Raw genomic sequence first — 15,648 nt, 5'->3', positions numbered from 1 at the left:
CTGTAGCCACACAGTGAGCTCCTTTTGCCATTCAGCAGGAGAATTAATCATGATTTGGTTTCATCCTCAGTTTTCTCAAATGCAAAGAAACTCAGCTCTCTTATTCCACTAAAGATCTCTTGGGATATTTCCTCAGAGATACCTCAGGTGACTGAACAGAATATGTTGCTGAACACTGCTCTTGCCAACCAAAAAAGATTTGTATAGAAAAAATTTGGCAGCTCCTCATGAAAAATGGGAAGCTGCTCTGTTTTCTAGCAGTGACATATCAGGTCACTGATAGGTTATGATAATTCTTGCACCCATAGTGAAATCTTATGGAAAATGCATTATCCCAAAAAATACCACTGGCATCTCTCTATTAAAAGCCAGCACATGGAAATACTAAAAATGGGATTAAGTCTTGAATGTTCCAGAGATTCATCATTGGTTTCTGAAGGTAGATCCTCTACTGCATTGTGGTTTGGTCACAGGGGGAACCTTCCTTTCATGCATCTCAACAAAGATTGCAAAATCTCATAGTTACACATGCAAAAAGAGATTCAGGAGCTTGGTTCAGATGCCAGCTTTGTCACTAACTAGTCTGTGATCTTGGACAAGTCCACCTATACTCATTTTATATCCATGTCTACCACATGTACATCAGAAGCCTCCTGTCAGAATGTCTCCAGGAATTCTTGGGAGGACCCCAGAGACAGGCAAGGACATACATAGACACTAATTATTGTTATATATGTGGCCATTCATTCAATTCTGAGTCCTGGGAGAAAAAATAGAAACAAGATCTTGTAATTCTATCTGGTAGCTCCTATTAGTGTCCTTCACATATTCAAAATATTACCGAACTAACCCTCCTGCAAACACTTTCCTCAGCTGCAAATGAGCAGCTCCAACAAACAGTCCAAGGCTGCCCCTCCAAAATCAATTTATCTTCTAGTAGATGGCAGCAAGTAGATGCCTGTCCTGCCAAATAATGGAATTTGTGAAAGCACTGGAGATTATGAACCACATTATTTCCCAGATGCCCATGAAAGAGTCTGTGATTCTCCAAGAACAGCAATCAGCTCCTTCACAAATCCAAACTGCTTCATATTTCAAATCCTTTTTGGCAAGGTGCGTTTCCTTTCACAGCCAATTAACTGCAAACTAATTTAGAGAGGGTTTGCTTTTGCAAACATAAGTGTCAGGTTCCAACAGAGAACATGTTGCTAAGAGCATGATTTATGCACACATTCTGAGTTCTGTTGTTCTCTCATTCCCCCCAGACACCACTGATGATCCACGCAGAGACACATCGGAATTTAATAAACTCCTTTCTAGGAGAACTTTGCAGGTGAAGGAAATGTTCAGCATCCCTTACATCCTGAAAGCCCACATGGTTCTGCATTACCTTGCAGAGTGCTCATGCTGGTTTAAATACACATAAACTGAAAGCAAGGGGTACCTACTAAGGAAAATGTATTCTACTATAAAAATAGAGGTTACCTGCTTCACAGAGAATTCCAAAATTTGGCTTTACTCTGGGTTAGACAATAAAAGGGGAGTTGAAAAGTTTAAACTCTCCACTTCTCCAGTAAAAAAAACTTAATACTTTGTTCTTTAGACTTTGTCTAGCTCTCTGGTTTGGACAATACTGCAGCTTCTTTTCACTAAATACACATTTATCTTCATTATTTATTCATTTTTAGATGTAGCTTTTACAATTGGATACTTCAGTCTCAGAGGTTCCTAAAGATCTTGGCTGTTGTCATATTCCATGATTTTGACAGCAAAAGTTCCACTTGCCATTGTAAAAATCATTTTTTCTTAAAAAGAGACAGATGAACACGATATTTAGAGCTGTATTCCCCTCAATTTCTGCCAAAATAACAGGTATTCAGGAGACAGCAATTGTGTGTAGTGAATGTCCTCAGCAAGTAAGGTTGTTTTTCATTTCCTCTTATGTCACATTACATTTTCCTCTTTATATTTCCTTTTAAATATTTAGACAGAGCAGAGAGTTTTAAACGTGTCATTGACACAAATAAATGTTTAGGCAGTCAGTCTACCTTGGGTTCAGCTCTTGTCAGATCTGATAAGTTAAATATCACTGGATCTGGCCAATAATTGGATGGAAGACCTCTGAGGAAAACACAAGTGCTGAAGCAAGTGCCACTGGTTACTCAGGAGGTGTTTTTTTAACCTCAGACTCATCCTGAAATATGCCCTCAGCATGGTATTATAAGCACTAGCTGAAAAAGGCATTTTCAGGTAAGATTTAATGTGTTATTTCTGTTAGGCACTAGAAAGGATTCCTGACACCTTCCTCTGGAAGTTGCTTAGCCCAATTTTGAGTTAGCTGAGCCCACTGCTACATAAAGCTATATCTGAAAGTAGGAAATCAATTTTTCATCATTTTCCTTTTAATAATAATACATTTTTTAAACCTCTTGTTTAAACAGTAACTTGTACATTTCTTTGCCTTTAACACTTCATTCCTGACCTTTCCTTTACTCTCTCATTATGTCTCTGAGTCCAGCTCATGGACATCTCTGCCCATGGCAGCAGAGTTGGAATGAGGTGAACTTTAAAGTCCCTTCCAACCCAAACCATTCTCTGGATAGCACAGCATATGTTCCCTTTTGCCATTTCAGAACCATCCAAGGATGGATATAATCCCTCTTTAACAGCTGCTGATTATTGACTCCTTTGCCACTGCTGCTTGCTGATTTTATGAGAGCACATGGTGGCAGGATGAGGGGGGATGGCTTCAAACTGCCAGAGGGCAGGGATGGTTGGGATATTAGGAAAAAATCCTTTCCTGTGAGGTGGTGAGGCCCTGGCACAGGGTGTCCAGAGAAGCTGTGGCTGCACCATCCCTGGAAGTGTCCAAGGCCAGGTTGGATGGGGCTTGGAGCAACCTGGGATCGTGCAAGGTGTCCCTGCCCATGGCAGGGGGTAGAACTGGAAATAATATTTAAAATCCCTTCCACCCAAACTATTCCATGGTTCTATGACAAAGTGGAGCTGACACTGACCACTCCACCCTTCAGACTGTGGGACACATTTGGGCCAAGGACTGAGGAATTCAGTGGGGCTGCTCCACTTGCTGCCGAACTCAGAACCTCCACACACGTCTCAACAGTAACAAGTGCCAGTTCCAATACAAGATCTCAGCACTTCTGGGACCCCTGGAAAGCACCATGGAATTGATGTCCAGGTAAAGCCCCTCTGGGATGTCCATTTCCCCTTGTCCAGCAGGGAGGCTGGACCCTGGAGCTCCCAATCCCCAGGCACTGCACACACTGAGGCTCTGCACAAGCCTGGAAGCCTCAGCTCCAGGCAGCATGCCAGAGTTCAGCCAAACATATTTGCCTAAGTTGATATTTCTGTAATACATTTCAAAACATGACAAATCATTACTTTCTGATGTTTGCTATTCATATTTTTTTTTCTCTTTACGCTTTCCAGGCAGGAATGGAAATTGCAAGTGCCACAATAGCAACTCAATGCAATAATATAAATCTTCAAATAACAATTTAAATGAAGGATGTTTGAAGTATTTTTATTTTGTAATAAATTTATAGGTGTCAACTAGATCAGGGCTTCCTTTCTAAAGAGGTTTTGCTGTTTATCTAAAAAGACAATCCTTCACTTGAAAGAGTTTATAATGTTAGCCTGAGCCAAAACACTGAGGTTTAAAAGAATATCTCAAATGCATTCTATTTATTTATATTAGAAAACTACTCACTGGCACTCACTGGAATTTAGGTTCCTAAATATCTATGTCTTTTTTCATTCCTGGCATTCTTATTCACATTTAATAAGAAATTATGACAGAACCAAGACAGAATCTATACCACCTTATTGAGTCCTCATTCACTGCCACAAAACCAGGATAATTTCAAAGAACATTAAAAAAATGGGATTTTTAAAAGACTGGCAGCTGTAATATGCTTAAGGTCCAGTTTGAGACTACACAGCATATACACAGAAGAGATTATAGTTTTTCAGATATGTGGTTCCTGTGGCTAAAGTGGTATTTCACCAAATCAGGATAGCACTCAGCAAAGTGAGGAATTCACTGGCACCCCTTCATCCCAACATGACGGCCAGATTCCAGGTTTAGATGCTAAATACACATCATGGCAACTTTTGGAAGGCTCTCATGTGTCTTGTGCATTGAAGACTGAATCTCTATGCCAACCTCTAACAAAACTGCCCAAGCCAGCAGCATCAGGATCCAGACAAGTTCCATTGAATCAAGGTTACACACAGAATAAAAAGAAATCTGAGGTATTGTTAAGCCAAATAGCTCCTTCCTTTCTGATTCCTTCATTTCTCATCAACATCTGCCTATGCATATCTCCTTTACAACGAGCTTCTTTCCTCAACAGATAAATAAATTTGAAGAAGAACACCGAGGAGGAAAATCCATATTGTTTAAAAAACAAAGCTTTTGATATTAAATATTTTCACTCAGGACTTAAATAAATCATAGACATGGTCTTTAGCAAGGAAAAAAAAAGTCAAAAATTGATTAAATAGCTAATGAATTACAAAAGACCTATAGCAGCCAACTGAGTACTTACCTTCTGCTCAAACACAAGTCCTTGGGAGTGACAAATGTCAATAAACAGCACAGCTCAGGAGTGGGTGGTAGGCAAGACTAGATCCATCTGGCCTGTTGATGAGGAAGGAGGAGAGCTGTAAAACGCTCCGGAATGTGACCAGGAGCACATATGCCAGGATGGGAAAATGGGATTGTGCAGCAGCTCCCCCAGCCCCGTGGCCCCGTGGCAACCCCAAATCTGTGGGAACGTATGCTCCAGCCCTGCCTGGCGCTGTCCATATTTGTGCTGGGGACACAACCCCCCTGCCTCCAGCTGGGATGGGAGAATGTGCAGATCCCGGGAAAATCTGCTGAAATTAAACGCAAGTTGCTGGTATTTGTAGCCAGGTAGCCATAAATGAACCCTCCCACTTTTGCTGCTCCTCCTTTGCTGGTCCCACAGGGGGTTTTGCAGTCTGCTGATACACCTACTCCCAGCTCTGCCTCTGCCACAGTCTGGGAACTGAATCCTCCTGCTACAGAGCCCTGATTTGTTACACCTCCCGAAGCTGGGCTCGGGAAGAATGGCTTTTATGTGTGTTTTGATGAGCCATCAACAATTTTAGATACTATTCATGCTCACCAACAGATTCTGAAATGAAACAAAATCTGCCTCTCATCCCATGCACAACAGGATGTAACAGATGTCACAGAGAAACCAAGTAATAGCAGTTTTCATGGTTGGATCCAACAATTACTTCTGTGCTCCACTCTGTGGCCTCTGCCTCAAAGCCCAATAGAAATGAGACACCTGCCCCCAGGAGTCCAGTGTAAACCTATATAAACACAATCTGGCAAGGCCCAAGCCAGAAAAGCATCCAGATACACATTTTTCACACTAAAATCCACCCAAGAGTTAGGTTATACCTAATCTGGAGTGCAGTGTGTCCTGTTGGAGCAGAGAAGGACGGGAAAGGAGAAAGCTGATGTCTCTTCTGGGGAGAACTAAGAATATTATGCTCATATTTGCACCACAATCTCACTCTCCTCAGTAATATTTGCTGGCAGGAGTGGTATCCTCTTGGGAATTCCACCAGTGACCCCTTGCAGCACTATGAATGCACAGTAACCCCCACATTTTACAAAACAACGGCATTTGGCAGCTCCTTGCCAAGGCCCCTCTAGATGGAAAGCCCAATGAAGATCCTTTTCTTCGGCTCATTGCACAGGAGTTGTACATGGCTTTTCTGTCCCTGTGCAATTTTCTCCTGCAATGTGTACTCAAGGTTAAAATACTGTCCTTTCTCCTTGGTGAGATCTGTCACTGAACTATCAAAGTGTGCATGTTAGAGAGCCTGCCTGGTGGAGGGCTGAGTGATGCAGAGACAGACCTTTGATGCACGTTGTGACCTTAGTGCATTCCCTTTAAAATGGAAAAAAAAAAAAGGAAAAGAGCCTCTTCTTGTTCCCATCTGGGGGCAGGAGGACATTAAGGAGCACTTTGGGTGCAGTAGCCCTCACATTTATTGCAATTATTACAGCACTGAGAGGCTCCAGCCGAGACCACAATCCCTTTATGATGAGCAGTGTAAGACATAAAGCAAGGGAAAAGCCTTATCTCAGAAATGCATGAACTAAACACAGCTAAAAAGGCTACTAAGAAAAATAATCCTCACCCCTTTTTCCATCATAAGGAATAGGCATAAATGAGCTTTTCTCCAAAATCCCAGTGAGATCTGTGGCAGAGTCAGGGGGAAGGACCCGGGTCTCTGCTAGGCTGACACCTCCATTTCCCAAAGACACACCTATGACAATTCCTCATCTCCCAGGTTCTGCAGCTACTGGACAGCCTTTAGGAGACTTTTAATGGAGTAAATCAACATTTACAAAGCTAAGTGCATACACAGGCCTTCTGGGGATAATGGCATTGGGTTGGCTTGTATCTGCCACAAAACAAAGGCAAAGAAGAAAACCACAGGTTTTGGACACTATTACCTGCAGGAAATGTTCAGGCCATGCATCTGGCATCATTTCCAACTCCTCTTTTCTCTCCATTTTGCATATCCAGCTGGGAATGTCCATTTTACTGTCTGTTCACCTGGCCCAGTGCTTGAATACACTGAATACGCTCATTTTGTGATTTAACCATCGCCACAAAAAAGAGCATTAAAGCTCAAACATGACTTAGAGCATGGATTAACAACAATCATATGGGAACTATCTCATTTTAGCTAAAAGAGAGTAGGATTAAATGCAATTAAGAGCTCCCAATGATGTAATAAAGACAACTAAAAAAAAATCAAGGCAAGTGGGCAAGAAGCAATCACTTTTCTGTCTAGAAACAGTAAAATAATGACAGTGTGATTGTTCATAGGGTCGCCAAGGCCAAAATGTGCAGAATGACCTTCATTAAGTCATACTTTGTACTTCTGCTGGGGGACTGTTGCATCTGCTCCTTTCGATTTGGCTTGTCTGAGTAACAAAGCTCCCAGCGATCATCTAAACCTCATTTGGAGCACCTGTGAACAATTCATTATATTAATATAACAGCAGGGGAGGAGTGCAGATACTAATAAATAGGTTGTTGAGCAGCTTTTGCTGCCAAGGTTGCTTTGGCCAGCAAGGAAATGTCCCCTCCACCCAAAAGCTGCGGAGCTGCACTGAGACGCTGGGCTCGCTTGTACCACGACATGTCAGAACACACATCTGCTGCTGGAGAAGCATGTAAATTAATTTTGCCTTTCAAAACAGTTGATAAATGTGTGTCTAATACTTTTGAGGGGCTGCAGCATGATTTGAAACAGTTTGTTCTCAGTTAACGTAGAACAAATGTTCTCTGGCTAAAGGTGGCTACGAAAGGCATTTGGTAACGATTTGTACCAGCTGGGCTTCTCATTACTTTGAATAGATTTGTGTAAATCAGCACATAAAAATAAGCAAGTGGTCAATGCTTTTAATTGCATTTGGATGTGCTGTGGTAATGGCAAATATCAGAACTTTTGCATTTGTCCTCGCATTCTGCAGTTCTAGAAAATAGATTTTTTTTTTTTAATAGAAACAGCAGCAAAAAGATTTTGCTGTTAACATCTATTTAGTGTGGTTTCAACTTAGTCACATTTTGCAAATGTCAGTGAAAAGCAAAGGTCAAATGGGAAAAAAACAGTATGCTATGGATCAGTACAATTACAGAGAGCAGAGTAGCACAGGGTTTATGGGAGGAAAACATATCTGCAGTGTTGGATAGACACAGGGCAAAATCCTGCCCATGGACCAGCACAGATATCATCTTAAAGTAGTAGAAAAATAGATTGTGTGTGTTAAGATATTTTTCCAGGGAAACAGGGAATGACAGATTTTGAATTCATTGCCTCTTTGTTTTTTTTAAGATTTGGGCAGTTTTGGGACAGCCTTGGTTTGGAGCAGTTTGCAGGCCTGAGCATCCTCACTGTCACCATCCCTGGAAGTGGAAATTGTCTAACTCAGTATGTTCAAGTACCTAAAAATCTTTCTGCCTCTCTCTTTTGTCACTGTTATACTGCTGGGTATAACACAGAGAAGCTGTGGCTGCCCCTGAATCCCTGGAAGTGCCCAAAGTCAGGCTGGAAAGGGCTTGGAGCACCCAGGGACAGTGGAAGATGTCTCTGCCATGGCAGGGGCCTGGACCTAGGTCAGTTTTAAAATCCGTCCCAACTCAGACCAGTCTGGGATTTTGTGATGATTCTAAAGCACACCTGGATCACTTGAAAGGAATGTGAGGTGAATAATTATGAAGTATTCTGCCATTATAGACCTGGTAGAATGTTTGTAACCATTGTTCTGGAAGGCACACAAAATCCACCTTGTGGCATCTCCAGACCAACTGAACTGAAACAGACACTGCCCCATTTTCATTCCTTTATATAAAGAAGTGAAAATGAGAAAAGGAAGTATGCTGCACATATCAACAGCCAGGAGGGAGAACATTTTAAACCTAGAATTTAATACAATCAATAAACTTTATATCAGTATAACACAGTCAACAACATAACTCTCATAACATCACAACCTCACATTTTCTATGTCACCGTTGACATGCATTAAAGATTACTTCTTTCAGCCAATTTTCTCTTCATAGCACAATCTTTTTATCCTGTAAATACATTTGTTGGTTTCTCAACATCCAATTAAACATGTAAAGAAAAGCCATAAAGATATCCAATTTATATATTTTAATTTTAATAAATTATTTTAAACTTAGCAGCTATAAAGTATCTACTATTACCTCTTTGCTGGCATTGATTTAGCAAAAATTGGTAATTGTCACCCTGCTTGTGGGGTATCAAATATAAACATTTTCACATTTACTATGAAATCCTCTCCAGCAACATGATATTGAAGGATAGACAAAACTGCTTTTACAGAAAACCAAGCTAATTTTTATCTTTTTTTTTCTGTAGGGGATGATCATTTGAAACCTTTGAGCTGAAAGGAATCACAGGGCACAAGCAAGCTGAGGGATTTTCAATAATTGTATCATTCACATTTATCTTCTGCATAGATAGCTATGAAATAAATACTGCATGTGAGCAAGTGCAAAAATGTACTTGAGGTACTTCTGTGAGATGGAATCTCATCCTCCTGGAATTGCCTTTCCCATGAAAGATGCCCAGTGACAACCAGCAGTTTAACCAGCTGGGGATATATACAGTCAGTTAGCCCTCAGCCTTAAACTGTTATCTGATTTGTCCCATAAAGCAAAATATATGAGCTACATGATCCAGCGTGGGGATAATGCACAATAAACATAACTTACACTGCAGGAAAATGAGCTCCTGTTGGACCATCTCACAACAGAATCAGCTGTGGAAGAATCCACCCAATCTGTCCAAAATGTTTTCTTGTTTTTATTCCTTTCCCCCATAAGCATAATTAAACCCAGTGGTTTTGGTCAGATAGCTCTGTGATAGCTTTTAAATTACTTATTCTAGTGGAGCCTGCCAAAAGTTCTATTTTCTCCCCCTTTGAAAGTACAATGTGCATTATTTGCTGCAGTGGCAAGGCAGTACAATCATGCTGTTCTTTTCTCAGCCCTTTCCTCTCCATTTTTACAGAGCATTCATTCACCACTGACTTTTTTGGTTTCTTCTCAGAACAAGAGAAGCTATGATTGATGAAGAGTGGAATGTATTCAAATGACTTCCAAAAATCATAAAATTCAAAGCCATCAGGACTTCTAAATAATAGTTCCTAAATATGTTTACATTTTATTAGGGATTATTAATTTACATCTCGATTAGAAGATGTTATATTTAAGGAAATATATATAAGGAAAAATATAAAGAAAAATGATATAAGGAAAAATGTTTCTTAATAGAACTTTTTATAGTTATTTTCTCAATGAACACAGACACTGTCAAGTCTTAGCCATTTCTGTAATTCTGTACATATTAATTATCACTTGAGATGCACTGCTTCCCTTTAAAGCTACAAGTATTTGAAAAGACCATCTTCATGTCACTTGCATTCTCAAATAATGGCTCTAAATTAAAAACCAGAGCTTCTGGGGTGACTTTCTTCACCTAAACTTGTGCTTGCATTGATGAATTTTGGATGTGTTACCCAGACACTGTGACAAAGTACAGAAGTTGTGGCTTTGAGACCCAGAGGCTCACTCTGAGTTTGTCCCAATAAATACAGGAGACCTGTGCCTTGAGGAATTACCACCCAAAGAGTTGGGAGTCCTTGGCTGGAAGGGAGCCTGGAACATGTGTTTTGACAGCAACCAGTGTTTATTTTTCTAATCTCTGACTTGTGATTGAAGAAAAAGAGCATTATGGGGTGATGAGACAAGCAGAAAAGGGGATGAGGGAGGCAAGCCTGGCAGGGAGCAGCACGGACAGGAAAGCACTTGGAGGGAAAAGCTGCAATGGGGATGCAGTGCTGGATGGACAGACAGAGCCAGAGCCAGGACAGGGCCCCGCCAGCTGCTCTGGGTGGGCAAACATCACCAACCCCAGCAGCAGTTTCTGCACAGGCAGCTCTGTGCACAGCAAATTCATTATTGTTCTAAAAACCAAGCAGTCAAACCCAGCTTTTGATAGTGACCACAGTCCTAATTTACACCATTCATGGGTCTCTAAGTTCTATGGTTTGTTAGCATTATGCAGGCTTTATTTGAAGAGCACAAAAAAAAAAAAAAAAAGAAAAAAAAACCCACAGGAAATGGGAAGAATTTGGCCATAAATAGGTTTGTAGGAAAAGTAACTCCCCTCAGTTTCCCAAGCTTCCCTTTATTGTTGTAAGTTCACCGCAAACACTCTCTGAAATTTCATCTATTCTCATTGACCATTTCCCTCTGGCTTTCTTGTGTTGTGTTTATTTTTATTATTTCTTAATTAGATTACAAACACTTGCTACAAAAGCAGTAAAACACTGCCTCTGGTTCCTGGTAACAGTACATTTTAAATGTATATTAACTCAATGTTTTAATTTCCAGCTGAATACAAATTGAATTAATCTTTCAACACAAACAGTAACTTGTCATTTTCCTCAGTGCTTTGTCTCATGCAAAATTTGTTCAGTGTTTAAAGAGCCATTTTTAAACAAAAATTGGAACAAACCTTGTTGTCTTGTGTTATTCCAGGCCTGTGGAGGGATATCATCAAGACAGTTTCATCATTTTCCAGTCACTGATTTTGATATAGCCTCACATAAAGTCTTGCAAGCACTTGGACAGAGCATTTCTGGTTGAAAAAGAGAATTTCTGCTGGCTGGGGTCACTGCCTTGTCATCAAGGTACTGGCAAACGTATTTACTGATTTCCCTTTGTTAAAAAGCTTTAACCACAAACATTTGTTTCAAAACAAAGAGCTGTGGGGTGACTACTGTGGGTAATTCATGCTTTCTCACATTGCAGAAAGAAATGGTGGAGGAAGGAGGGAGGGAGCAGTGCTGGCAAGCAGAGGGATGCTGATCTCTGCTCTTTGGCCTCTCTGTGCCCAGGGAGGTGTCCCTGATCCCTATGGAGCTCTGCACTTCCCAGGCCTGGAAAAGGGCAAGCAATGCCAATTGCTCATTAACCTTCCCACTGGCAGTGAAAACATCCTCATGAAAGCAGAGCCAGGGAAATGGAGGTGGCAGGGAGTGGTGGGAAGGGTCACACATCTTCATCATCAAGAAACTAAATGAAAGGAAGGGTGAATGTTACAGGATTTTAGTTTCCAACAGCATCACTAAATTAATGTATTCAGCACAAAAATAACACATTTTCCACAGGATCTCTTTAGTTTTAAGACCACAGTCTCTTTCTCCTGACAGCTAAATTATGGAGAAATTTCTCTTTCTCATCTTTTATTTTAAGCCATTAGTTTTTTGCTTTTCAGGACAGCTCTGAACAATTTCAGCCAGCACTGCCTGGGAAGGTTTGCCGTGACATCTGATACTTGGTGTCAGCTCTGTGGGGAGAGCACAGGAGCAACCAGTTTTTCTCAGAGCTTTTCTGTGTCCTGAGTCCTTAAAAATAATGTTAACTGTGAAGCTTAAATCAGCACTGTCGGGGGCACCCAGTGTTCCTTCTAACAGAGCAGCCCAAGGCTGCCAGAGGTATTACACTGCTCTATTGAAGCCTGCTGTGAGGTGGAAATACTGCCCTGGAGTTCATGACTTTGTAACTGTAAAAAAAAGATATGACTATCAGATCTTATTACAGCACCTCATGCACAGCTCAGTGGAAAGGGAATATCCATTGCAGGGTGCTCTGTGCACCAAGAAATCCTGGCAAAGGTGTTTGTGGAGGGGATAAAAAAAATCCCAAAAGCAAAACCTGAACAAGGTGGGAAGAGCAGATTTAACTTTCCTTGTGCACAGTACAGACACCCCCAGTGAAAATTGAGGAGTTTACATCCCTGTGATCCTTGGTGACTGCCACAATAATTCATTTCCCTCAGGCTTGCCCTCCTCACAAGTTTTTAGCTGTGCATGTTTACTTGCACAATGTGGTTCATTAAAAACACTGCACACATTTTCATTACCTGCACACATTTTCATTAAAAACTTGTTGGAGGCTGTGCAGAAATCAGTTTGCCCAAAACATTTTCTGCAAAGACTCCATAGACCCAGGATGAAAATTTTCTGATCAAAATACATGAGAGAGACTAAGATAACAGAACTCCAGGTTTAAGCTCATGCCCTCACTAATTCAAGTATTCCACCTCTCATTCCCCTGCCCTTCAGCTCAATGAATATTTATTGTTGGGAAGAGGAAGGGCTTTAAACAGGAGAGATCAGGAGTGGCAGAACAATCCCCAGCCTCAAGCCTGAGTCCCCTTCCACAGGTGCTGCAGGACAGCTCAAAATCCTCTCCCAGCTCTGTACCCACCCAGCATCCCAAGGGCTGCTGCTCCCCACTGGCCTTTGGAGAGCTGGGAACTGGAAAGAGCCTCTGATTCATGGTCATCACACCTGCAATTACTCCATTTTTGTGCTGCTATTAACCAACATTTCCATTTCCAGAGCTGCACACCTGCCCTTGATGGTCACCTCTCCATGCTACCAGCATTGAAATGAACATTTCAAGGATTCCCTCTTGATGGTATTTCCCATTGAAGAGGATGTTTCAGAGGTGCTCACTGTAAATATTCTTTTTAATAATTATTTTTATGTTTGCTCTGAGTGGTAGTGTTGCCAGGACAGCCATCAAGCAGGATTTCACACATAATTTTGGCCCAGGAATGAAGTTTGATGACTTGCAGAAAATATCAGGAGTTTGATCTGCTGCTAAAGAAATAAGGCCTGGTTCTAACAACTGTTAGAAATGAAACTAAGCATTCACTTCCCAGGACAATTTGATTTAATTTTAACACAGACCTATGAGTGACACTATAAACGCTGCATTTTTTAAAATATTAATACAAATATCTACACATAAGGAAGAAATAATTGGGTGGTGGCTTTACCTTCTGACAGAGGAAAAAAACCTCATTTAAAATAATTCTATTACTTCCCCCAGACAGGCCTTGTAGGTTAGTTACAAGGAACTCACAGGTCACACAAAAGTGCAATGATAAAAAATGCAGGTACTCTGAAACATTTATAAAGAGAAAGTATGAGGGAGTATGTAGTTTAGAATCTGAAATGACATTTTGGCATGGAACAGATCTCCCACAGGGCAGTTTTGAAACTTGCAGAAATTCTTAAAATGACATCTTTCAAAATGAACAAACATCAAACACGCTGAAGTCGTTACCTCAAAGTGCTTCGCTGATAAGTCAGGCTGGGAATATGCTAAAAATAAAGTTGCCCACTTGTACAGCTGGCAGGAGCTGTGACCCCAGTGAGTCCTGCCCACAACATCCCTGCCCCAGCTGGGATTAACTCGGGTTTATTTGGACAGACAGGAGCAGCACAACTGGGAAATGAATCCACAGAGGCGAGGGAAAGGCAGGGATAAACCATGGATACACCATGGATAAACCATGGATACACCATGGATACACCACAGAGGGGGACAGGCATTGACACAAGCCAGCACAAGGCATCCACAGGTGAGCCCTGACCCAAAACTGCTCCCAGAAGGTGACGAGCAGCATCTCTGCCCTTTGACTGCCAGGACAGCACACACTTGTTCTGTGTGCTTAGTGACACAAAAAGCTCTCTCAAAACGCCAAATTTATGTTATTGAGACTCATTTGTTTAAAGAGAAAACAAAAGGGCAGAAAATGAATGGTACAATGCAGGCATTTCTCCATTTATTTAATAAGTTCTGTGCTATTAGGGGAAAAACCTCAGGAAATTCCTTTTTTGTGCAATGCATAATTAACCCATGGCCCCCTCTTCCCCAGCCCTTGTTGGACATTAAAGCATAGAGGACAATTTGGATTTGCTGCTGTTCTTAGGTTTGCTGTGGTTCTTTTCTTTCCTCAAAATGGCAAACCTGGGGTGCCAGCCACAATGTGACAGGAGTCTGCCACTTACAGGTACAGCACCTCACAGAGAGTTCCTCTAGCTAAATGAGAGTTCCTAGCCATTGACCAAAACAGAAGAAAAGAAAAAAATGTTCCTTTGCTTTCACCCACCACTGATCTTCCTTTAATGCATGGATGCTTTTGCATTTATTTCCTTAACTGCTAAAGATACATGCAGAATTTGTGTGTCTGCCCCCAGCTGGAAGGTTTACTGAAAAGAAGACCTTTAAACTCCAGTCTGCTGGAGTTTAGAGGTCTTATTTTGCATGAAATTCACAATTATAAACTTTTGAAACACTTCTGTCATTTTTGCCCCTGAATCTGATTAAAGCTGCATCGACATCAATCCTTCTCCATCACCAGGGGTGAGATCCATGCTGATCTGTTTGCGATCATTCAGTTATTCCATCTGGTTCTGCTGTAGGAATTTGGGTTGGTTTAGGCAGTGTAAGTGGTACCTGAGGGTTTTTTCCCCTCCTCTATGCACTTCCATAAATCCAGGTTAGTAAACAACCCTGCACTCCTCCCCTTGCCCTTTGCTCTTCCACACAGCAAAGGAAAAGGAACCAAAACCTCACACAAAAACCTGAAATGGTCTCTTGGCCACAGAGGAGCCAGAAGCCAGAACAGAAAAGAGGTCCAGACCTTTGGAAACATTTTTCCTCAGACAATTTCCACTCAGCCCACCTGACATGGATTTTCATGCCACAGTTGCAGGCTGGTTCCACATGGAAGGGCTGTTCCTCACCAAACAGCTTTGCAGGAGCATTTCCCTGCAATCCCTGCTCTCACTGCAGGCCATCCAAGACTGCAAGTCCAAGTCTCTGAAGGAAGAGATTGCTCTTTCCCTCACTCACTGTTCCAGGCACTCAGCATTATGGAATACAAGCTTTCCACAAGGGTTTATTAACCTCTGCACAAGAGAACACGTTATTCCATTTTGTAGACAAGAAGCCAATAAAAAGGCTGATTTAGGCATTCAAAACCAGTGCCTAGCTCTTAAGTGTGTAATCCAAAGCACAAAGGGCTGGAGCCTACAAAGAAAAGGTCATAAATATTTTAGGGGACGTCTTACTACAAAAACAAACAAACAATTTTCTTCGCTTCACCTCATTTCCAAAAGCCAAACCGTGCTGCAGGAAAATTTTTCCCACTCCCCAAAGTCAGCTGGAGGCA

General features: G+C 41.4%; 1 protein-coding gene across 16 annotated transcripts in view; it reads right to left on the bottom strand.

The window, feature by feature from the left end:
- Positions 1-15,648, bottom strand: part of DAB1 (DAB adaptor protein 1) — a 411,090-nt gene that overhangs the window by 143,547 nt on the left and 251,895 nt on the right. For 2 of the 16 annotated variants that reach the window (XM_026790476.2, XM_014263801.3), the window contains one exon: positions 4,572-4,663. The exons of the other annotated variants lie outside the window; for them this stretch is intronic. The gene's annotated coding sequence lies outside the window, so the exon portion shown is untranslated. The remainder of the gene's footprint in view (positions 1-4,571; positions 4,664-15,648) is intronic. 16 annotated transcript variants of the gene reach the window in all.

This window comes from Zonotrichia albicollis, chromosome 8 (genome assembly GCF_047830755.1).
Source record: "Zonotrichia albicollis isolate bZonAlb1 chromosome 8, bZonAlb1.hap1, whole genome shotgun sequence".
NCBI classification, from domain to species: domain Eukaryota; kingdom Metazoa; phylum Chordata; class Aves; order Passeriformes; family Passerellidae; genus Zonotrichia; species Zonotrichia albicollis.
The sequence above is the reverse complement of the archived record's forward strand: the minus strand, read 5'-3'. Positions and strand labels throughout refer to the sequence as shown.